Source organism: Rhinolophus sinicus, linkage group LG06 (genome assembly GCF_036562045.2).
Source record: "Rhinolophus sinicus isolate RSC01 linkage group LG06, ASM3656204v1, whole genome shotgun sequence".
Taxonomy (NCBI): Eukaryota; Metazoa; Chordata; class Mammalia; order Chiroptera; family Rhinolophidae; genus Rhinolophus; species Rhinolophus sinicus.
The window spans coordinates 149,136,793-149,163,435 of record NC_133756.1 but is presented as its reverse complement, the minus strand read 5'-3'; the positions used below and the strand labels follow the sequence as shown (position 1 = coordinate 149,163,435).

At 35.7% G+C, this 26,643-nt stretch overlaps 1 protein-coding gene across 14 annotated transcripts in view; it reads left to right on the top strand.

The window, feature by feature from the left end:
• The window catches only part of LRRC4C (leucine rich repeat containing 4C), a 1,074,501-nt gene that overhangs the window by 403,798 nt on the left and 644,060 nt on the right, over positions 1–26,643 (top strand). For all 14 annotated transcript variants that reach the window (XM_074336244.1, XM_074336243.1, XM_074336242.1 and 11 more), the window contains one exon: positions 19,903–19,988. The gene's annotated coding sequence lies outside the window, so the exon portion shown is untranslated. The remainder of the gene's footprint in view (positions 1–19,902; positions 19,989–26,643) is intronic.

Here is a 26,643-nt window from a genome sequence, read left to right as displayed (position 1 = left end):
TATACTGATGGGAGAGAGAAAAAGGGTACCAGTACAGAATGGCTTGCTTTAAGGGTACAGAAGTATTAGCAGAGACAAATCAGAAATTGTGCTGATGTGCAGGTAGACATGCATGGAAGTAAGTGTCACATAAGGCTGTGTTTCGCATAATAATTAAAAAAAAATTCCAATTTTTTCTTATTTCTCCACCAAAACTTCATGAGCTAGACATCACAAGGTAGTATTATTCCCTTATACAGATGAGGAATTTAGATGTGTTTGCCACTCATCTCATTATGGTCCCTTGGTAAACACACAGCAGATCTTATATTCAACAGTGCCCATTTTTTTCTGAATATTGAACTGGAACCGCCAGAAGTTAATATTCCCTGTTACAGCCAGTTGTTTACCAGCAAATGCAATGTTCACTATCAAACTCATTGAAACGCAGGCAGAATATTTGCTGATAATTTATACTTTTTTATTTTTCTTAAAACTTTCTGCTCTGGGTGATGAACACACAATGGGATTTATAGATGATGTAATACAGAATTGTACACCTGAAATCTATGTAATTTTACTAACAATCGTCACCCCAATAAATTTAATTAAAAAAAAAAGTTTCTGGACAGACTATTAGTCAGCAAATCAGTACAAGAACCTATTTTAGTCCCCAGGAATGAAATGAGGACTTGATCAAGCTCTTAAGTTTGCTGAAATTTCATAGTGGGTCAGCAGAAAGTTATGCGTTACAGGCATCTCGGCCACTTGTGTTATCCTCGGATATGTAATGTGACAGGGCTCTCGGTCCAACAGCTCTCAGCCCCACTTTCTCATCTATAATCTGGCCCTTTCTGAGTGAAGGACACAAGGGTATAATGAAAGCCAAAAAGGCTAGTTGGCTTCAGGGCTATGCCCATATAACCTCAAATTCTAATTTGGAGGAGACTCAGGCAGTGTTCATGGGGACCTCAATTCACTGAACAAAGCAATTGTTGTCCTGTGTGTAGAACATACGGGTTTTTCTAAAAGGGAACAGAAATGTTAATCGAGATTTCGCAAGGAGAGTCACTCTAAAGTGAAGAGCTTCCTGGGTTTCCAGCTCTTTTCTCTACCTAGGAATATGTGTCAGGATTTGCCAAGGCAAAGGAGAGTCTTTGTTGAATTATAGTTGTCAGGTTCCAAAGTGTTTCAGGTAACTTTCTGGAAACAGAAGGAATAGCCTATAAATTTAAGCAGCCTCCATATATCTCAGGACAGGGTTTTGGCCCATCCAGCCAGATTCCTGATTCCCTGCACTAGATTTAAAGTATAATTATAGTCAGGCCCATTTTACATTGTCTAAAAATACATTTTTTTTTAATCCCCCTGTGAGGTGGAAAGCAATATACATCACTATAGAACACTTTGGAAAAAGAAAACTGAAATTTCAAAGTAGAAAATGAAACTCATCTCTTATAATGTCTTATATGGTTTCCTGGAAAAAAGCAGCATTTGATTTTTAAAGGATTCTGTCCTAATGTCTTGTTATATCTTTCCACATACATTCACATACCCCATACTATGTTTATGAGTTCTGTCGCTCTTTTTAAAATTTTAATCTCTCATGAGCCACTTTCTGTATCTATGAAAATAGTCTTTAAAAACAGACCTTCGCATCATTTTTTAATATAAATGCAACATAAATGTCAATGTCATGGCAACATAACTTTTGATATAACTTCATGTGCAATTGTTTCATGGTTTCCACACAGCCCTTGTTCTGTCTGAATGAGGCAGACAGGCAATGTGATCCTTGCATTGTTCCCAAAGTTCTCTGAGCCCAGTCTTTGAGGATCAGGCTGAGGAAATAGGTACAAACAAAACTGGATTTCTGAAATTTCTGCTGTTGTCCATGAAGCCTCAGACAGTCAAAACCCAAAATCGTCTCCAGTGATATTTAAGCCAAAGGGAAAATTGCAAATGGTAGTGCCAAGGCCCAAGACCACATTTGAATCCAGGAGGGGAAACCCAGTCCACTAACCTGTTAGTTCTCCTGGGATCACTTTGTTATTGCATCGACCACACAGTGACAAAACCCTGTAGTTTACATGATTGAATTATGTGGGCTATTTTATTATGGTGAAGCAGGGTTCATCATGCATGAAATAGCCTCAGTTTAATCAGAAAGTGGGCTTTTAACAAAATGATGCCATAGTATTAACACCCATATAATACCAAGGATCCAAGATCCTAATGAGAGATTGCCCTCCAGATACCTAGGGAGATAAATGGCCTCACATATGGACCCCATCATTTGAATCATAGGAATGCCTCAAGCCTCATTTATATAGAGAGTTTCAAAGGGATACAGACACCAAGATCACTGTAACTTCCTAAGTCTTTCATTTACACTAATTTCCAAAATTACGGGAACAAAACTGATGCTAAGGAAAGCTTCCTTGGTCACATCTTATCTAGTATAATGATTCTATGCCGAAATTTATAAAACATAAGTTGTTTCTTGTGTAAACAAGAAATGTGAACTTGACCTAAATTTACATACGGGTATGGTTGGTGGCAATGGGGGCCCGTGCATAGTAGGGAACTTTTTAAACAAATGCTTGAACAAGAGCAAGAATAAAGGAAAGCCCTGTGCATGTGCAGTGAGTGGCCTGAAGAGCTTCACTGTATCACCCTGATGCCCTATGGACAGGAAGTAGAAAATTTGCTAGCTTCTCACCTGTGTTACTAGGGCTCTTTATAATTAATACCTAGCTATCTTTGTGTGGATCTCTGATTTTTTGCCATAGATGAATCCCTGAGGTTCTTGGCCGCATGGGAGTTGAGAATCACATAAGGAACATTAGCATGCAGCTTTCCCCTATGGCATGATTAAATAAAGTAGAAAATATAAGGAAGTTTACATTTTTCAAACTATATGTTATCCTAGGGTTATCCTTGACCACTACTATAGAACAAGAAACAATGGAGAAAAAAAAGAAGAAGAAAGAATGACGTTCAATGGACCAAAAATGCTCAAACATTTTGACATGGCTAGACTTTTTCAAAGGTTCCTTGCTGCCCTCCATACTCTTTGTTTATGCCACATCTTGAGCTGATCAGGAAAAAAAAAGTACTTGCAGGTTTAGCCACTGGTTCATTTTCATCTAATGGACACTAGTTCATGGTATCCAGTAGCATGAGCAGGATGTTGAAAGCCTAAAGATAGATGTGCTCGTATGAGTTGCAGTGATACCTTTCAGAAGTGTCAAATCTAATAGGGGAAGTATGCCTATGAAATTACACACAGCTTTGTATTTTTATTAAGGTGATAAGATAAATGATAATAGAATATAGTCAGAGGTTCAGAAAAGGTGAGGATTGTCATGAGTTAGAAGGGCCCAGGTGACCTTCTTAAAGAGATGGGGTTGAATTTGGACCCGAGGGGTAGGTGGTACATACCGTTCTCATTACCTATCTTGTAAGAGTCAGGAAAAAGGGAAGGACCTTGACTATAGACTGTAAGGCTTTTGTGACACAACAATTGGACTTTAGAATATGCAAACTCATTAATTTGGTTTTTCATACTTCCTTTATTTCCATGAGATTTCGTGTTTTCTAAATAGGACCCCTCTCTGGAGAGCTTTTTTTAATGAACTGTGTTATGAGAGTAGGCTACTGTCTCAAATGTCAAACAAAAATCATAACGCTTTAAGGAAGAAACATTTTAGAAAAATTTTATTTCATAAAGGCCTTCTCATTAGTACCTTTGTATGCATATTAGGACTATTGTATGCGTATGCAGAGTACTATATTTACCCGGCCTTTAAGGAGCTGATTTTGCAACTGTATAGGGGCAAAAACATTTGAGAGATACACATTTGGGTGAAGAAAAATTGCCCATGTGTGAGTGTGTGTGCTTACACGCACATGTATGTGTTTGGACTTGGGGGTAGAAAAAAAGAGATATGTGTCAGGGACAGAAGGAGCTATGCCAAGAGGACATACATGAATCATTGGCTCACAAGCACAAGAAGAAATTGAAGCATTGGTTGTGACCTACTTCTGTGTGCAGTCACAGGTGTTTAGGACCATGGACGAGGGCCCTCTGTCCATGTGCTCTGCTTCACCTTAATCGTACATGCATCCAGTGGGCTTCATGGTAAGTCAGTCTCAATAAATTATTACTATTTATAAAATGTACATTTGCAATCCTGAAGGGGTACCCCTCAATTACAGCAACATCTTAATTCTAGAAAAAGAGGAGACAGCGAGGTTCAAAAGGTAAGAGAGCTCCGAAAAAAAGCATGCTTGGCCAAAAGAGCAAAAGTATGAGAACCTCTGAGTCAGCATCTATTTCATAATACATATTTACGTGTAATAGGAAGGGGATAGAAAACTAACTTTCAAATCCAGTCTCCAAAGCCAGTTTGTAGGCTTCCTAAGTTCCCAGAAAAAAAAGCCTGAACATGTTTTCTCTGTGAAGAACGTCTTGTGGTCTAAACAGAATGGTCTTTGGAGACACAAAGGTTTGGATCGAACCCCTCTCCTGTGATGACTATTTGTTCTGTCTGTACATTATTTTGTCACTTGGATTGTTAATTTCACCATTCTTAAAATCGGAATAGTAATATCCACCTTATAATAGTATTGAAAAGATGAGGAGAAAAATGTCCTGGAGAGTCTATGAAGCAAATTAACAATAGCTAACTTTTCTAAGCAACTTGTGATAAAATAATAGTAATAATAATAATAATAAATTAATAAACTAATGTTTTCCTTGTATGAACTCCTTTAACCATTGGAGCAAATCTTGAAATTGTTACTTTTATACACATTTCACACTTAGAAAATTGAGGTGAAATTAAATATCTTTTTCAGGGTTATGGAACCAGGAAGTAACCAAGCCAGAATTCAAACAAGCAGTTAGCCTACAGAGGCTAAACTCCCAGACACTCTGCTGTACTGACTACCAGATTTGCTGTTACTACTACTGCTATTCTTCTCATATTGGGGTATTAACACGCCTGATCTTTTCCTTAATTATACCTTAAAGAAAAACAAAAAACCCTTAATTTAGTAACTTCTTTTAGGTTAATCACGTTTTAATGATTATTTATTTATATGGGATTACCTTAGAGTAAGACTTGTTGTATGCAATTATGGGTATTGTCCAAATTCTCTAGAGATTTAAGATACAAGTTAAAAATATTTAAATTTCAACATGAATTTTTCTGTAACTCTCGTCAACAAAACGCATATATGTACAATTTATGTGTATAATAAAATCTGTATAAACATATGCTGGTGACCTACTTCCCTCCAAGCCTGTTTCATTTCTTAAATCCACACTATCTTTTTACATCAAGAAAAACCTTTTTTTGTCCCCCCCCCTTACTTTTCTACTCCCTGTCAGAATGACCTAACAAACACAATAGAGTGCAATTCATGTCACACTGTGTGTGTCTCAATATCGACCCTGATTATCTCATTCTAGGCAATGTGTCTTTATGTAATATCCATTTCTTATCTAGGAAGCATTATGGAAAATAAGTCTTCCCTCTCTTCATAGCTTTTTTTATTTGAGAGTTTAGAAGAAATAACAAAACAATTCACTGTCAAAATTTCTTAAAAAATCAATGCACGCTTTACTTCCCTCGCTCTGCCCTCCAGATTGTATTATCTATTACAATGGCCTTATTTCTATGAAGAACAGTGCTGAATTATTTCCCTTACTTTCTTTCTGTTGCAACTAATATTTCACCCCAGTGGAAGGGTATTGGACACTAGAAGCTTATCTGAGCATATCTTGTACTGATTCAGACATTTATTCATCCTAAATATTATAGAGCCTTTACAAAGAATGGGGGAGGTCTATATGTTGTGACATGAAAAGATGCTCAACATATAGTAAGTGAAAAAAAGCAAATAAAAGAACAGTGTGTTTACTGGGATTTGATATTTTTTCAAAAAAAAAGTAAAGAATGTAAAATGACTCCATATGTATGTGTATCTGTAGAAAATTTGTGGAAGGATATATTCCAAAATGTTAACACTAGTTACTTCCGAGAAATAAACTTACTTGGATATGAGGGCAATGAGGACAGGATAAAGCATTCTTTGTTATTGATACACTTTTGTATTGTTGTTTTGTATAGTTTCTTTTAAGTCTTTTCAGTTTTGTATTTTATACTACTATAGCAATTACAAATAATTAATTTATATCATTCCTGTTATTAGGTTTCCATGCGTACACAAAGACCAATGGGACATTTTTGAACTTGGTGATATTATGATCTAGCAGATCAGACCAGTGAAAACAATAACTATAATACAAAAAGAAGTGCACATATATTTGAGATTAGGAGAAAATTACATCTCATTATGAATATCAAGGAAATAAAAAACAGATAAATGGCATCTGATTGGAAAAGAGACATTTTTAATAGGCTGAGTTTATAACTTGAAGCAATGTTTGTCTTTTCTCCTTTCTGTGGCCAGTGCTTAGAATATGGTGGGTTCCAATAAAGTGTGGGTTACAGGAAAGGAAAGAAGGGAGGCAGATATAAAATATAATGGAATAATCATTTGGTCATAGAGGTTTAAAGCTGGGAAGGGTATAGAGATGATCTCATTTCATGCTTTAATGCTCTTCGGAAGAAAAGTGTCATTCCAGTGAGGTGCCCCCCGTCATGGGTGGGCCTAGGACACCTCACCACAGTTCCACCCAGAAACTTTTATTTCATCTACTTACATTACTGGAAAATTAATGGTCTAGTTCAACCTTCATCTTAGCAATGAAAAAAAAAACATTTTCAGAGGATTGAAAATTTCCCTCTCATATAGATACCTAGTGGTACATTGAGTACTAGATCCGGAATCCCTGTGTTCTTAGTTTTTTTGTGTTTGTTTTTTTTTCAATGGATAGGAGCTCAAGTAAAACAGATAGTTTGTTCCAATGTATGGGGCTTGACGTGTATTTAAATAGGAGGTGTATTAAGAAACAGTGACCAGACTGAGTAGAACATATTACTTATCCTGGGGAGTCATAAGAGAGAAACCCAAGCTTTACCTCACAGTCATATAAGAATATAAGAATGAGAAGTATGTCTATCAAGGTGTTTCATGGGGTGGGAGAAAGGGAGACTTCTGATTTTTACCAAAATCAAGTAAAAGAGATCAGATCTAACCATGTGCCTGAAATAGTTTTTTAAAATGTACAAAATATAAAAATATCATGTTCAAGACATTGGATATTAAGCAACACAGGGCAGTGACTATTGAGAGACGATGAAAGATGGTTGAGAGAACCAAGTGTGAACCCTGCCATTGCCCCAGCTTACTGCCCACTGGGAGTCTCCAGAGCCTATGAAGAGGGCGGAATCATGAAAAAGCTGAAAGTGCATGGAAGTGAACAGGCTAGAGTTATAAGGGACAGAGGATCAGAGAGGACAGAGCTGCAGAGAGAGACAAAAACACAGAGAGAGAAAATGAGAGGAGAGTACTACAGGGATTGCTGAGGTGACTCCTCAACTTCCATCTGCTCATTGAATGTGTGTGAAGAAACTACCGCAGCTAGGGGGAAATCATCCTAAAGAATAGACGGAATGGTACCTGGCACTCTCCCCTGGTAAAGAATCGCTCCTGTTTCCACCAGCCAGAGTGGGAAACCTCATAATCCATGCCATGCTAGATAGAGTACACAGAAAGGACTTGTCTCCACAGGGACAAAATAAGCCCTCAACTGCACACTGCTCTGTTACCAACAAACAAATTAAAAGTAAGACTCAAAAGGATCAAATCATCGCTAAGAAACTTCACTGCATCCCAGAACAAAAAAATAAATAAAAACTAGAATTTATTTTAATGATCTAAGTAGCTCTAATTTCTTTCTCCGTTTTTGTTGTAAAGATTATATTGTCATTTTGTGCATCATTTTACAATTGAGAATTATTTGTCTAAGCAAAATTAATTAGAAACCAAAACAAGTAAGCGTAAAAATAGTTATAAATGATTAAGATGTAGCTTCTATGACTTCAATTTCATCATTCACCTAATGAAATCAATTTACACTATTTGCCTCTATTTCCAACATAATTAATTGATACAGAGCTTGCTCTGATTTAAAAAAAAGAAAATCTCAGGCTGAAAGTTGTCTCAACTCTTCCTTGGGGCTTACTTGTAGGTGAAAATGAGTTTTTGTCTGCGTACTAAATCTGTCCATTAAGTACAGTGCCTGTTAGGAATATACGAGAGGAATAGATTCCCTTTCCCGTGACAGGAGGATTGTCTAATGTACCCATCATTCCTCCATTCCTAGAAGACATTGCAACTTTGGCCACTGCCTATTCCAGTTTAACAGCAAATTTATCTTGCAAGAACTCCTAAAATAATTTATATTTATCTTCATGCCTGTGACTGGTACCTGTTTCGTGAGTTTTAAAATTGGGTTCAGAGGAACGCCAATGTGTTAAGAAGTAGGATTGTGTTCAACAGTCCATTATTTATATACAGTCTATTTAGGTTATCTGGCTTTAATTCCTGTGGTAGTTAGAATGAGTTTGTATCAAATAAAGAAACAAATAGAGGCTTCCCTGGATGATTGGTATGGCATAGCCAGTAGAGGAGAGAGACGGCATGGGTAAGTGCCACTGAGGAGAGCGTGGCCATTACAACAGGCAAAACGAGTATTATTAGTACATGAACCCGCTTGCATTGTGACGCTGAGAATGAACAGGAATGATGCAGAAGTTTATATTTTTAAATTTTGTCATCTTTTTGGATTGATAAGCGTTAGTCAAAAGTCAAGGTTTGTTAAATATGGTTATATGGACCAAGATGACCGAAAGCAGACACATGGTCTTGACTTATGTTCCACAACTCTTCGAAATGGCCTTTCCTGGAGCATAATTTCAGGGAAAATATCAAGTGATTGGATCAAGCGTATCAGGTGTTTGCAGAATCACCAAGGGCCTGACAGGTGACTGCTTTGGAAACCTCCCCCTGCACTGCTAAGCTTTCCAGAGGTGCAGGAGAAAGGTGGACACCTCAGGAACCCGTGTCATTCCCCCAGCAGAGAGCTTTTGGGAGACAGAGATCCTAGCTGAATTGCCCAGAGCTGGCTTTTATTAACAGTGTCAGCAAACCTCAAGCTTTTTTAGCCACTGAGTTTCGTAATGCCAGAGGCAATTTCTTTGCCTCCTTTCCAATGAAGCTGGGGAAAGAAATTGTATCTGTATTTTACAAGTCTTCCAGATTTATGTTTCTGTATTGAATGTGAACCCCCTCACAGCGGAGGTCAGCAAAATGAAAATAAAAATTCCACAACTGATAAATGAGGATACCATATCTTCTCCTCAAGCTATATGGTCCAAATCTATTACTGAAACGTCTGTGAGTGCTAAATGATTCTAGTTTGTTTGTTTTTTTTTAAATAGATGTTAACGATGAAAGTATAAACTCTTCCCCAGCTAGTAATACAATAGTTCCTTTGTTTACTAACAGACTTATTTTCTGATACTCGGTTGATTTTGAGTATCATTCTTTACCACTCATCCAAGGGGAACTAACGTTTATGGAGTCGCTAATAGGTGCCAGACATAATCATGGGTGTTTACGTTCAGTACTTAAGGCAACCTTAAAATCATGCTGTTGCAGCTAAGAATACTGAAGCTCGAGGAAGTTAAGTACTTTGACTAATAAAAATATGTCTGGAAGTGGAAACTAGAAAGAGGGAGGGTTACGTGGATCACGGCTTGTGCCTAATCTCTGTAGACCTGACCTCATAAGTCAGTTTTTCATGGGTTTTGATGATCTGTCTTAAGGCTGTTCTTTGTTAGGAGAGAAATGTATTTCTCCTTAGAATGAGGAGACTAATGTACGTGAACATCCCAAAGAACTTTCCAGATGGGGAGATAGTTTAGAAAACAACTGCCTCCGTCACTTTCATACACCCCCGCCCCCTGCCAGTTGAAGCCAATTTCAAATGGTAGAACACAACTTATATCAGAATCTGTGTGATGTCTGCAATGTCCCATTTCAAAGAACTGAATAAAACCACTCTTGGGACAAACTAGCAAGCTTTGTTTAAATGGTCCCTAACTCTGCTTTAAAGCTTCCTAATAATACAAGGAAACCCAACCGTAGCCAACAAGTGAGTTCTTAGAATTGCATTTTCTTTGGCAGGTGGATGGTTTTGCTTAGTGCTGGAATGGAAGGTAATGGAGAATAATGGTTAAGTATATGGGCTTTGAAGTCAGGCAACTGAGAATTGTAACCCAGTACAGTCATTTGTGTGACAGTGAGCCAGTTACTTAATCTCTTCAAAATCAGTTTGTTCCTCTAAACTCAAGGGGAGAAAATAACCTGCCTGCAGAGATGCTGTGGGAACAGAACATTACAAATGTGTGAGGCACCTAGAACAGCACCTAGCCCTTATTAGGTACTGAGCATTTCTTACAGAGAGAGAGCTAAGGCTTCTGATGCAACCCCTCATAGGGGACGACTCCATGACGCACATGTGATTTTGTTGCCATTTTACATTTAAGCAAACCGAGGTTTACAGAAGTTTTTATAAAATGTGACGATAGTCACACACTTAGGCCAGGATGTGAATGTAGGTTTGGGTTTACTTCCGACACCTGGGCTGTTAAACACGTTCCTCTTAACTTTACACCTGTGATCCTCATGTCATTGTGAAGTAAGTAGGTATGGAATTCCCAACATAGGAAATTAGTACTAGAGGCTCTGAGGAGGTAAATGACTTGCTTATGGGCACATAGTTGGGAAGTCGTGGAACCAGGTCTGCATGATGCTATCTTGTGTTTACAACTAGTATCTCCCTCTCCTTTACGTCCTTGAATTCTCCCTCTGAATGTGCTCTGTATCTCAGGACTTTTTCTATAGGCAGATCCCACACCATCTCTGCCCAGCATAAATCCCTCACTGACTCTATATAATCTGCAGAGTAAAGCCAGACATGTTTGTAGAACTTGCCTGGCTCTACCTGATTTGAGTCCTGCACCCTCTCTAGTCTCCCCTTGTGGTGAACTGCCTGCCAGCGCCCTTGGTTGCATCCTCTAGACTAGTGTATTACTTGTAACCCCTTCACACTCACCATGTTTTTCTGTGTCTCTCTGAACTGATTCATGACTGGAATGTGCTTGCCCATCTTGTCAACTCGGTGACTGCGTGTTATCTTTCAAAACCCTGTCTGAAATCCTGGTCCACAAGGAAAACTGACCACTCCTGTGGTGTGGCCATCAAAGTATACCACTGGGCTTGCTGCTGGGAGCATAACTGATTGACAGCTCTAGCTGCTGCTTTCAGTATCCACCAGGGCTTTTGTTGATAGGCCATTTCCATTGGGCTGCTCCCAACCAATTACTGCTACTAGAGTAGGCCCGTTCTTATGAAACACAAGACGCCACTAATGGGGAATTGCAAGACAAGGACCTTCCGTTGAGCTAGCTCAACCTTTCTTAGAACGGTACTGCAGTTCCAGAGTCTTCCCATCCAACCTTTTGACCTTCCATTCTCCTTCACATGTGTCAGATTTCTACTGTCGTCTGAAAACTCTCCTTTCTTTCTCTTGATCACTCCACCTTTATCATTCCCAGGCATTTCCCCCAATAAGTTTCTTTTATGTCTATTGCCGTCTTGATATCTGCTTCCTGATTGACCTGAACTAATATAGCCATGTGGTGTCTGTCTCTATTCTGTACAGATATCATCACAATTCAATACTGCATTGATTACTCTTCATATCCTTTCTAATTAGAGTATGAAGGAAGTAAAATCAGAAAAGAAAAAACAAGAAAAAACGTTGTACTACTTCTTTTATTTTTAGCACTTAACGTAATACTTGGTACTTAGTAGATATTAAGTGAGCATTTGGATAAATGCATACTAAAAGCATGACCTTATCTAACATGAGTTTATTTAGATCAAAACAAACAAAAAAAACTGTGTCTGCTTCTCAGTTAACACTGCCAATCAGTGTGAAGATACTGGGCAGTTAGCTTAGGGTCACTAATGCTAGGCTTGTTTCACTGTATTACCGTTTAGCTTCTATACACCCAAAATATTTCCTTGAGTTCAGATGAGTTTTCTTGCTTATGAACTCAATTTAACTAAACTTGAACTCTTGAAATCTCACTGAATATCTCTCATCACTAAATGAAGCAGCCTTGATTAATCACTCTGAGCATTTCAAAATATTCTGTCAGTTAACCTATATTTAACATAAGCATGTGTAAAATCTATATGAGAGTACTCATTAGTAGGAAAGCATATTCTTGGAGAGGTATAAAATTAGACAATAATTCTCTTAATATTTCGAGATGGGGGATATAGAACGTTTCTATTTATTACTGGTAAGTTCTTTACAAACCTGTTCTGATCCATGCAATAATAGAATGCATTAGTATTTTTTTTTCTTTTTTAAGTTATATATTACTTATGGTTTTATTTTTGCTAAAAAGAAAAATAATAATTAAATTATCTTTATAATTGAATTTTCTCTTTACACAAATTATACTGGGTTGGCAACCTAACTCTAAAATCCTACATCATTGATTGACTCCAGGCAATTTTATTCTTTGTTTCATTCCATTTTTCACAGTTGCGATCTCTGCTAGAAATTTTTCATGTGTAATCTCCTAAATATGGTTTGTGTTATTCTTGTATCATGGATAATGATAGTAATAAACATCATTTACCGAGGGTATATTATGTGCACCAAAAATTATGCATTAAATGCTGTTATTCCCATCTTCCAAATGAGATGCTAAAGATAAAAAAGTAAAGTAACATGGAGGATATTGTACAACTAAGATCATCAGTGGCTTGAACACTGCTCTGCATGATTTTTGGACCATCTAATCTTAGTTTAATTGTGTAGTATTTCACTGTAAAGTGTGAACATTAGTCTATGAACGATTGTTAATATTAAATTAAAAGCATGCAATGCTCTTCTAAGAACTCTGCTGTTTATCCTACAAGCAATAGAGAGACACTTGGGTTTTTATGCAGAGGAAAATAATAAAATTCAGTATGTACTTTAAAAGAAAACATATGAAAAGTAGACAGTGTGAATGATGCTAACTAAAACAAAAACAAAACAAAACAGGGAGATGTGGAAGCTGGCTACTGACAGTGTCTAAGCAAGTAGTGATTAGGGTCTGATATAAGAATGAACTGGGATGTGAATGGGAGGGGAGGATTGGAGAAACACTACTAAACTCAGGGGCCCAGTAATGTATGAACTGTGGGGCTTGGATCACGTTGCTTAGCTATCATACATATGTTTATTTCTCTGTAAAGTGGAGATAAAGTCTTTTTACAAGTATTACCATGAGCTTCAAATAATAGCATGTTATCATATACTTACTTGTATGGTACATACTATGAGTCCAGGCATTTTCATAAGCACTTATACAGGCATAACTTATTGTGTGCTTCACTTTATTGTGGTTTGCAGATATTTTGCTTTTTACAAATTGAGAATAAGACTGTCCACCAGCAAAGAGATTATGACTTTTTGAAGGCTCAGATAATGGTTAGCATTTTGTTAGTAATAAAGTATTATTTTTTATTTAAAGTATGGACACTATTTTTTAAGAAATAATGTTATTACACACTTAATAGACTACAGTGTAGTGTAAACATAATTTTTAGGTGCCCTGGAAAACCCAAACAAACAAGAAAATTGTGTGCCTCACTTTACTGCAATTCATTTTATTGTGGTGGTCTGGAACCAAGCCCGCAAAATCTCTAAGATATGCCTGTACTAAGAATTCACTTCTCACAGAAACTCCAAGAGCTAAATACTATCATTAGTATAGTTTTACAGATGAGAAAACTGAAGCACAGTAAGGTGCAGTAAAAAGTGATTGAGCGGTGGTGACATAGATTAAAATAATAGCCTGTATAATGTATCTGATATATAGTTGGTGTTTTAGAAATGACTATATTAGCCACCTGAATTAATGTCCTGACACGTAGAACCAAATCTGACTCCTTTTTATAGCAGGGTAATCTAGCGCTTGGTGTGAACTAAATTTTGATTGGATCTCCATGGACATAGCACAGGTACCGTTCCTGGGGCTGGTGATCTGGTGGTGAACCAAAAAAGCTCCTGACTTCATGACATTTCCTTTCATCTGGAACAGATGTTCTGATGACTAGGTGACTGCATGAAAGGAGCAGAACTGGAAAACTATTTCTAAATTATTTTCTACAACACACACACACACACTTTTTCCTGGATACATTTACTCAGAAAGTTTCCACAGAAACAAGACTCTGCAAACTTTTCCCGCTTTACCAAGGTCTAGGGGAGCACATGTGTTTCCGATGCTTTCTGGAGCCCTTCCCCTTTTCATAGAGTTAAACTCTGGACTGTTACACGTCCAAAGCTAGCTACAAACTGGCCTCTTATTTTCTGTTAAATTCTCAGCAATTAAAATAGTGCCTAAAACATTGAGCACTTAAATAATGTGTGTTGAATTAATGGAAGATTGAATAAATAAATAAAGGCACTTTTCATTTTTTAGACTGTTCATTACTTACATAAGGTAAGATGGTTTTTGAGGAAAAACTTCAGTACTTAAGAATTAATTATAGAATTTAACAGAAAATGTTGGCATGTATGCTAATATGTATGGTTGTGCAAAGAAGATACAACAATTTAAAAGTGGTTCTGCAAAGTCATTTATAACAAGTATTGAGGACTTAATTTTTGGCTAAATTCATGTGAGCACCAAAACTATAGCATTTGTTTGAACTTCAGAAGTGTCATCATGCCATGAAGTTTTAAAAATTAAATTGGACTTTCAAAATTCATCTCATAAACGGATTCATGAAACTATGAATTGTTCAGTATAAATCTGTCACTCAGTCTTCCACTATGTCCAAGAAGTCTTGAGAAAATTGTCCTATGTTCTTCATCTTGTCTTATATATGGACACATATATAGCATATACATAATTATAGAATATATGTTATTTTGAATTTCCTCTTTTAACTTGTATTATTCCATATGCAGGTATATCATGTTTCCCAAAAAATAAGGCCAGCTGAACAATAAGCTCCAATGCATCTTTTGGAGCAAACAATTAATATAAGACCTGGTATTCTATTCTATTCTATTCTATTCTATTCTATTCTATTCTATTCTATTCTATTCTATTCTATTCTATTCTATTCTATTCTATTATAAAATAAAGACCTGGTTTTATGTTATAGTAAAATAAGACTGGATCTTATATTAATTTTTGCTCCAAAAGATGCATTAGAGCTGATTGTCCGGCTAGGTCTTATTTTGGGGGAAACATGGTATATGGCACTATGTAATTATATGAGTATAATTTTAGTATCAGGATGATATTTTCTCTACATGCCCCAACCCTATGCAGCCACATACTGACTTACCTCCAGTAGAGTTGTGGAATTTTATCATTTCTGGATTGTGTCTAAAAACATACATTTATAAGATAGCATCATTACATTGTAGCACGTTCTCATTAGAGAAGAACTTGAAGTTCGTACAATTACATAATTCTCTCCATTTAAGGATATAGACACACAAACTGAGGGGGCTGTTGGTGGCAGAACAGCCTGGTGAGAAGAATGGTAGGGTACCAGGTGGACGTTCTTCAGCTGTGGTAGTAATTATATGCTAAGACCATCACATAACTCCATTGTGCTTCAGTTTTCTCAAGTCTGCCTCACTTAGATTATATTTTTAGGAACATCACCTTTATCTATCTAAGATGACTTACCTGGCTCAAATTAACCAATGGCACTTCTAAGCCAGTCTGTACAATACAGAATCAAATCAAGTAACACACTTAGATGATATCTAGTACATCGTATATTCAACGTCTGCTACCTGCTGCTGTGATTACGATTATAAGGATGGTGATCTGTACGAAGTCTCCCTGGTGTGGCACAGGCATACTCTAAAACTGTTCCTTGGTTTGTTGTCAGGTAGAGTGAATTATTGGTAAGATGTCCTCATCCATTTCTTGGAACGTTTGTCTGTGACACTTCAGAGTCGTTGTAGTACTCTCATCCAAATGAAGAAAGAACAGAAGGAGATTATTCCATTCCATTCCATTCCATTCCATTCCATTCCATTCCATTCCATTCCATTCCATTCCATTCCATTCCATTCCATTCCATTCCATTCCATTCCATTCCATTCCATTCCATTCCATTCCATTCCTTCATTCATTCCTGGCCAGAATAGCTGTTTATTGGAAGGAAACAGGAGGAGGACATGGGTCCATTAATCTACGCCCCCTTTGGCCTATGCACGATTACTACTTATAGTATATTCTCAACTGATTCTTTTTAAGTGACTCAAGAAGTGGCACTTCTAATTAGATTGATATTCATCATAACTATTTTATTGGTTCTTGGTAAACACAGAGTGAATTACTGCTATTACTCTCCAACATTTCAATGAGTTACTTCTCAGAAGCAATTACAAAGAAGAGTGGATTACTGAGGAGATTGAATGCTTCTTAAGTAATTAGGTACTAAAAGTAAGTGGGTCCTAAAAATGTTACAGTAGTATCAGTTACTGTTTTTTAACTCATTATTAGGCTTCCAGATGCTATCTGGGCTTCCTCAGTTAGGTGTAAAAGTGATTGACATTTTGGCACTCTGCTGTATTATCTACAAATGATATATTCTGGGGGCATAATGTACAACATGAAGACTATAATTAGCAATACTGTATATTTGAAAGTTGCTAAGAGAATATATCTTAAATGTTCTCATCACAAGAAAAAAATATAACACTGAGATGATGCTCATTAACTAAAGTTTTTGTGGTAATTATTTTGCAAACTATACATATATCAAATCATTATGTTGTACACCTTAGAGTTATGTAGTATTATGTCAGTTATATCAATACAACTGGGGGAAAATGAAAACCATGAATTTTAATTTAAGTTAGTTTTGTGTCACGCAGCCACCTAGGTTGGCATCTCAATTTCACTATTTCCTAGCTGTGTGTCCTTATGCAAATTGCTTAATCTCCCTATGCCCATTTTTTTTCCCATTTTTAGATGGAGATGATTTGGATTTAGATGTGGGTGTTGCACCTACACAGGGTTATTTTGTGAATTAAATGAAATAATATAGGGAATCACCTAGAGTTCTACCTGATGTTTAGTAAATTTATAGTAAGTACTCAGAACTCTTAGATATTACTGTTGTCATTATCAATGTTATTATTAGATTATGACATATTTTCCTGACTCTGTAAATCAGGAAAATGTAAATGGCCTATTTTTAGGTTTTACTAATAGTTAATATAGTAGAAAATAGCCTACTTTGCTTTTTATTTATTTTTAAAAATGTTTTTCAATTACGTTTAACATACAGTATTATATTAATTTTGAATATACAACATAGTGATTAGATATTGTATAGTACCTAATGAAATGATCACCTTAATAAGTATAGTGCCTATCTGACAGCATACATAGTTATTACCATATTATTGACAGTATTACCTATGCTGTACTTTACATCTCCATGACTATTTTCTAACTACCAATTTGTACTTCTTAATCCCTTCCCCACCTTCATCCATCCCCCCAGCCCATCTCCCATCTGGCAACCATCAAAATGTTCTCTTTGTTTGTGAATTTGTTTCTTTATTCATTTATTTTTGTTTTCTAGATTCCACATATAAGTAAAATCATATGGTATTTGTATTTGTCTGGCTTATTTCACTCAGCATAATACCCTCTAAGTCCATCCATGTTGTTGCAGATGACAAGACTTCATTCTTTTTTATGGTTGTGTAATATTCCATTGTATATATGTAACACTTCTTTATCTAATTGTCTATTGGTGACACTTAGGTTGCTGCCATATCTAGTCTATTGTAAACCATACTGCAATGAACATATAGATTCATATGTCTTTTCAAATTAGTATTTTGGGTTTCCTTGTATAAATACTAAGGTGTTCACTTTTAAATAGGGCTGACAGAGAAGCCTTCACTAAGAAAATGAATGCATTTCAGGAAAGACCCAGTGGAGATGTGTAGGAGGTTTATCTGGGTCAGCAGAAGAACATTTCAGGGAGACGGAATAGGAGAAGCAACACCCAGGGGATGAAACATGCCTGGGATATTTGAACAATGGGGCAGGACGCCACTGTGGTATGAGCAGAGTGAACAAGGAAAGGAGGTCTGAGTGCTACCACAGGAGCAACTCATGTAAAATTTTACCAAATCTTTTAGCTTTTTATTTTGGCTTTTATTAGAATGAGATGGAAGCTACCAAAAATTTTTGAGCAGACAAGAGACTTAATCTGATTAACTTTTTAATCGAATCATTCTGGCTGCTACTTGGAGAATAGACCAAAGGAAGGGATAAAGTAAAGTAAGAGTCCATGGCAATAATCTTAATACAGTTTATAGTAGTTTATACCAATATAGTAGAATTAGAGATGGAAAAAAAAAGTGGTCACATTTTAGATATATTTTGAAGTTAGCACCAATCAGATTTGTTAACATACTTGATATGGCGTATGGGAGAGAAGATGACTGAGATTTTTGGAATTTGAAATTGGTAGGATGAAATAGCCTTATCTTGGTAGAAATTATACAAGGAGAAAATTGGTGGTGGCAGGGAGCTCAGTTTTGAATATGCTAATTCTAAATTGCCTGTTAGCATTCTAAGTGGGTCTATAAAGTACACAGTTGCTTGTAAGTATCACACTCATGCAGAGGTTTGGGCTAAAAATAAAAAATAAAAAATTGACAATCCCAGGTGTATAGATGATATGTATGGTCATAAACCTAGATTGAATCAAAGGGAGTTAGTCTAATAGAAAATAGGAGATGTACAAGATGTGAGCCATGGTATAGTGTATTGTGACAAGGCTAGGACGATGAGAGAATTTTGGAGGAGACCAGGTATAATCAATTTAAGGAGGAAAACTAGAGAGAATGATGCTCTGGATGCCATATAAGAAAAAGTATTTTAATTGATAAGAAATATAAAATTGGTATAGTGAAAAGCCCTGACTATTGCATTATTAAATGGCTGATTCACTCCAAGATAGAGCAAGTAACAATTGTATATTATATTTAAATGTCCATTATGTGTGTAGAGTAGATGGTGATTTAAGAAGAAAAAAACAAAAAACAAAAAACTCTCACAGATAAAACATAAATCTCACAGATAAAATATTCTCCATCTTCAAGGCTGAAAGGTAGGGAGATAGGATTAGGAACACTGGCTTAATTCTCATAATAAATGATATGCAGCAATCTGTGGGAATACAGTGAGATAGAGATTAATTTTGATGGGCGGATTCAGGGGGTGAAGGTCATATTTGAGCTGGGTATTGAAGAATGACTATGAGTTTGCTGAGTGGGAAATGGGAATGGACAAAAGAATAGTATTATTTCAGGTAGATAAGATGGCATGAGCAATGACATAGAGGAATGAAAAGGCAAAGCCTGTTCAGGAATAAGGAATAAATTCTCTTGACTAAAATAGAGTCTACAAAGAAAGATGGGGATAAAATAGCTACAGCTATAGACACACATTTTTTCCTTTATAAAAAAATCTTGCTCTACAAGATTTTTCTACAATAGAAAGAAAAATTTGGTAAAGAGAGATATTTCTTTCTACAATATAAAGAAAAATTTGATAAAGAGAGATATTTATCTAGAACTAAATATTATGATTACTGTAATTTTTTAAAAAGCCTTTTATATGCTTGGAAAAGCCTCAAGCATGACATATTATAAAATGAATATACTCTTAGATAAATATATAGAAGTATAAATTGTTCCCTCTAGGTTACTCTATTAAGTAGATTTTAATTTCAAATAATTTTGCTTGGGCTATTTTCTAACTTCCTTAAGTGTAATGCCATATTTTAATGTTATCTCTTTCCTAGAAATGGTTCTCTGTATTTCAAGGCTGCAAGATCACCCAATAAGAGTGGGGCCCAATGAGCTGGAACATCTGACACACTGAATGAATGTGAGTACAACGTGACTATCTTTAAGAAAAAAAAGTAGAAAGAAAATTGTCTCATATGTACTTAAAGTACCTTGGAGTAGACTGAATTTAATTAATTAATATGGTTGATGGTTGAATCCTTGGCCTGAGCGAGCTCTCCCTGGTAAGACTGGGGACTGTGTATGAACCCGTTCCAGGGCCGTTTCTCCTCTAAGCACACACATTGTATTTTTGCCTGGAACCACTTTGTCGTTCATAGCAGCTATGCTTCTAATAAAACTTTGAAAGCTGGTTTTCTGACCGCCACTGCATATATTCCCACTTATTCTACTCCCTGACTCTGACTGAACTCATTCTTTATCCCACTTTGGTCATCCTCTATCATTCTGATCTCCTGGATGCCACATTAATTTTATTTACCTCCCTAAATCCAAAGTCAGCCAATTGCATTGGATTCTCTCTAACCTTCTTGTTTGCTATCAGTTTTATCCCCTGCATACTTACCTTGCCAGTTGCTAAGTTGATGCTTATTTGTGTAATTATTTGATTGGTTTCTGTATCTGTCATTAGCTCAAATGCTCCATGTAGGCAAGGATCAGGCATGTTTGCTGACATATAAAAGACATTCAACATTTCCATGCTGCCACACCCTACCTGGTCCTGAGTGGAATTCCAGCCCTTTCGTGGTTGTTGAAAATCTCTACTCTTCTTAAACTCAAATCTTCCCCAGACTTTCTCAGTTTCAGATGAAACAACTTTCTGCTTTCTAGAAAAGATGAGGAAATTTGATGTGTATCTATCTATTTTTTATTTTTTGTTTCCCAAAATAATAGATTTTGATCCTAACACTTTGTATTTCCTTATCAACTTTATTAAATCAGCTATTCATCCTGATTTTCATTTGTCTATTTCCCATGTTCCTTTCACGCAGGCAAAACCCAAACATGCTTATGTTTACCTTATCCTGGGAAAAAAATTCAACCATTTCAAATCACATCGAAACAAGCATTCATCTCACTGTTCTCCTTTTCCCCTCTTAGACTCCTTTTCCCCATTCAGACTTCGCTATAGAACTGTTAATGTACTTTGCCGATTTGTGGGACGTTACACAAGAAAAGGGGCTATTTTTATTTTGTTGTACAGTACATTTTCAGTACCTACTGTGTTTCCCCGAAATTAAGACATAGCCGGACAATCAGCTCTAATGCATCTTTTGGAGCAAAATTTAATATAAGACCCAGTCTCATATTATATAAGACCCAGTATTATATTATATTATATTATATTATATTATATTATATTATATTATATTATATTATTATATTAGATCCGGTATTATATTATATTATATTATATTATATTATATTATATTATATTATATTATATTATATTATATTATATTATATTATTATATTAGACCCGGTATTATATTATATTATATTATATTATATTATATTATATTATATTATAATATTATATTAGACCCGGTCTTATATTATATTGTATTATATAAGACCCGGTCTTACAGTAAAATAAGACTGGATCTTACATTAATTTTTGCTCCAAAAGATGCATTAGAGCTGATTGTCCGGCTAGATCTTATTTTCGAGGAAACACAGTAGCACAATATCCAAAATGGTAGGGGCTCAATAATTAACTGAGTTAATTTTAGACACCCTTTTATTTACCACTCTTTATCTGAGTGTTAAAATTTTGCTTTAAGCACGGCTAAAATTGCTCTTACCAAGATAATAACTAAGCACAACATCTCCCCTCTCTGTTATTCAATCATGGCTACATTTCAAATTCTCTTAAATCTCATATCATAATTTATCTAAATTACTGTGAACTTTGTGTATGCCTTATCACTTCATCAGAGTCAGCCCCTTGAGGTCAGTATGATGAACTTCCTTATTTCTTTAGGCCCACAACACATTTTATTTTATAATTGTTTTTATTGAAGTACAGTTGTCATGCAGTATTATATTAGGTTCAGGTGTACAGCATAGTGATTTGACATTTATATACCTTATGATGTGACCACCACGATAAATAAGCCTAGTATCTATCTGTCACTGTGCAAAATTACTGTGATATTATTGGCTATATTCCCTGTAATGTACACTATACCCTCATGGCATATTCATTTTACTTTATTTTTTAAAGTGAAAGCTCAAAGTCTGTGTGTTTTGTTTGTTTGTTTTGTTCTTTAGATTTCACATATAAGTGAGATCATATGGTATTTGTCTTTCTCAGTCTGCCTTATTTCACTTAGCATAATATTCTCTAGGTCATGTGCCATATTGTCACAAATGGTAAGATTTCGTTCTTTTTTATGGCCAGGTAGTATGCCATTGTATATGTATACCAATTGTTTATCCAGTCGTCTACTGATGGGCACTTATGTTGTTTCCATATTTTGGTTATTGTGAATAGTACTTCAGTGAACATAGGAGTGCATATATCTTTTCAAATTAGTGGTTTAGATTTCTCCAGATAAATACCCAGAAGTGAAATTGCTGGGTCATAAGGTAGTTCCATTTTTAATTTTTTAAGGAACCTCTAAACTTTCCCATAGTGGTGACACCAATCTGTAATCCCACTAACAGTGCACCAGGGTTCCCTTTCTCCACATCTTTGCCAACCCTTGTTGTTTGTTGATTTATTGATGATAGATATCCAGATAGGTGTGAGGTGATATCTCATTGTGGTTTTCATTTGCATTTCTCTGATGATTAGTGACATTGAGCATCTTTTCATATGCCTGTTGTCCATGTGATGCCTTTTTTGGAGAAATCTCTATTCATGTTCTCCGCCCCTTTTAAAAATTGGTTTCTTTGCTTTTTGGTGTTGAGTTGTATAAGTGTTTTTTAATAAATTTTGGATAGTAACCTCTTATCAGATGTATCATTGGTGAATATCTTCTCTCATTCAGTAGGCTGTCTTTTTGTTTTGATTTTTTCTGTGCAAATCTTTTTAGTTTGATGTAGTCTCATTTGTTTATTTTTTATTTTGTTTCCCTTGCCTGAGGAGAGAGATCAGAAAAAATATCACTTAGACCGATATCACAGAGTGTACTGCCTATGTTTTCTTGTAGGAGTTTATGGTTTCAGGTCTTATATTTAAGTCTTTAATTCATTTTTATTTTATTCTCATATATGGTGCAAGAAGGTGATCCAGTTTCATTTTTTTGCATGTATCTGTTTAGTTGTCCTAGCACCACTTATTGAAGAGACTGTTTTTACCCTATTGTATATTCTTACCTCCTTTGTCATAGATAAAATGACCACATAGGCATGAGTTTCTTTCTGGGCTCTCTATTCTGTTCTAATGATTTATGTGTGTATTTTTGTGCCAGCGCCATACTGTTTTAATTGTTATAGCCCACAATTCTTAACAAAGGCTTACTAATCAGTAATTCTAATGAGTTGAATTAATACCTTTAAGTACTGAAGGATCCTCTAAAATTGCTCTGACCACATTAGCATTACCTTTGCTAAAATAGTTTGTTCCTGAAATAAAAATGTGAAAATTTAATGGGTTAGTCTGTTATAAACCATTTCAAATCATTAAAGTAATTATTTTAAAAACACTCTGCTGAATGAGCTATACCTGTGTTTCATATTCTGATCTATTTATTTAAATAATTTAAAATATCTATTGATATGTAGGTTATACACACATGAACATACGCGGTCTGACAATTACATTTGTGAACTCATCCTAGAAAACGTGCTACATACCTCATTGCAGAATATCACTATGGTCACCTTCAAAGTACTCCCCTTAGGAAGCTATGCACCGCCCAGTCCACCCTTCAAAGCAGTTTTGGAACTCTTTTTCTAGAATGGCCATCAGAACTGTCGTCGTATTACCCTTGATGTCCTGAATGTCATCAAAATATCTTCCTTTCGATATTTGCTTTATCTCTGGGTAAGGAAAGAAGTCATTGGGGGCCAGATCAGGTGAGTAGGGAGGGTGTTCCAATACAGTTATTTGTTTACTGGCTAGAAACTCCCTCACAGACAGTGCTGTGTGAGTTGGTGCCTTGTCGTGATGCAAAAGCTATGAATTTTTGGCAAAAATTTCAGGCCATCTGACTTTTTCACTCAGCCTTTTCAGCACTTCCAAATTGTAAACTTGGTTAACTGTTTGTCCAGTTGGTACAAATTCATAATAAATAATCCCTCTGATATCAAAAAAGGTTAGCAACGTTGTTGCAACAAGTTCACGAATTTAATTGTCTGACCTCATACACATACTCACATTAAAAATTATTGGTAACCACTTGATAAAAGAATATCCATTGGTTACATTTTTTCTAAGAAATAAAATCCTTTCCAGGTCCTTTAAATGCACCCAGTAAATACACAGAAGAGTAGATAGGAAATCTCAGAAACTATTTTAGGAACTTGAGCAGACTCTTAGGAATTACTTCATACTCACCTTCCCTGTGTATTAATTTTTGCCTTACCAAAATAGGTTCTTTCTTTCTTTCTTTCTTTCTTTCTTTCTTTCTTTCTTTCTTTCTTTCTTTCTTTCTTTCTTTCTTTCTTTCTTTCTTTCTTTCTTTCTTTCTTTCTTTCTTTCTTCTTTCTTTCTTTCTTTCTTTCTTTCTTTCTTTCTTTCTTTCTTTCTTTCTTTCTTTCTTTCTTTCTTTCTTTCTTTCTTTCTTTCTTTCCTTTTTATTCTCTTTTCCCTCCAATTCGTATGGATCAGCAGCCTGCATTGAGTGTATTTGCCCCAGGTTTGATCTCCAAAGACACTTTTGGGACACTATTTCCAGTATTACCCATTGGCTGCATGCACTGAAACCCATTGATTGAAGTTTTCCAACCAGGTACCTTGCTCAGGCCTTCAGGAGATCTTACATTTAGTGAAAAGGGATCAGGCCAATGCACAGTGATTATTCGGTAGCTTGTGGGCCAAATGATTTATTGTTTAATTAACTTTTCTTTTTTTAAATTAGTTTTAACTTTATATAAAGATAAGTAATTTATTGAAGAAAATAATTTGTTTTTCTCACAGCAAAACATCTTGAATGTTACCCATGTGCTGACTTAGAATTTGAATTCTATTTCTTGTATGATGTTCACTCCTGTGATTGCTGTTTATCAGGGACATCTGCAAAATTTAAATAATTCTCAACACAAAACGTTTTAAAATTTAACATCGGTAACAATTCAGAAAGGCTTACTGATGTTCACTTAATTTGGGAGGTCTTTCAGTTTCTAATGCAGTAACTTGAATAACTGTATAACCTATGCCTCTTCTGTAATTATTTGGTGCATTTTCAGCCAATCTCTGCAACTCTATATGTATATAATGTACCAGAGATACTAACCTAGAGGGACCTGAAATTCTGTTACATTTCCTCTCTGGGCTCCATTTAGTTATTCTGTCGGATATCTTTCATTTGTTCCCTCTATGCTGACCCCTGTCCTGCAGGCTGACCTGTTAAGGATAGGTCAATGGGCTACAGTCCTTTCTTTGACCAATGGGGAGGCCCAACAAGAGATAATAAGAAAGGAAAAATGAGATCACAATATTCATTCCCTGGGATTCCTCTCCATGAGTTCATCTCAAGCTGGACGGATCCCTTAGGCAAAGGTCTGTTTCTTTCCTAGTTACCTTTATGTGTAACATATGTACACACTGTCTACCTGAACAGCTTCCTTTCCTACTCCCTTCTGACCTAAAGGTCAGTGACTCCTCTTTTCTTACTAGCTCAAAGTTCTGCACCCTGGTTCCTTTACTCCTCATTACCTCTTTGTAAATAGCCCCCTTTAAAAAAATATACACTCCTCAAATTATCTGAGTCTGAGTGTGCCAACTATTTCCTGTCAGAACTCGGGTATGTCTTTCTTTGAGGTACCTTAATTAGTATCCTATGCACTACAACTTTGCAAAATGTTCACTGATTCAGCAGAACAACAAATTAAAGTATATAGGTAATAGGCATGAACAACTTGTTAATACAAGAAAGAGGTCTTGAGAAAATATGATAAAATATTGCATTAGCATTGTTAGTTGTTTCCTTCTATACATTTAGATTGACTCCAAAACAACATTTAGGAATTGAGTTGTTAGAAGGTTACAGTATTATTTCCTGTGTACTTCTTTTTTCTGTGCATGGGCAGCACTGAAGTTGTATTGAATCTCTCAGGATATGCAAATCAAATTTTTACCCATTTAATTTTTCCTTTTAGAAGGTGTTAGAAGTTAATTGACTGATATGGCCCATAGTTGAGCTATTTGAGATATTGATAAAGGGATTAATTGGTATGAGTGGTGATATTTACCAAAAAAGAATTTGGGCTATATTTTTGTTGTTGGCATTCAGCAAGTTAAGAGTTTTCTTTCTTTCTTTTCTTTTCTTTCCTTCCTTCCTTCCTTTCTCTCTTTCTTCTTCTTTTTTAATGATTTCCTTCCTTCTTTTTCATTTTTAAAGAGGAGATGTTTAAACGCAACAGAATTGGATATCTTCCATCTAAGAAGAACTCAAATGACAAAAATGCATTTTAATTCAATTACACAAATTAGCCTCTAAATATTTTTTAATGACTGTGTTAAAGGAGAGATAGAGTTCTTCATGCTAAACTTAATACTGTATATAATCACCCGCCAAAATTTTTCCAGAACATTTGGGTATTTGAAATTTAGTTGCTGCTTTTAA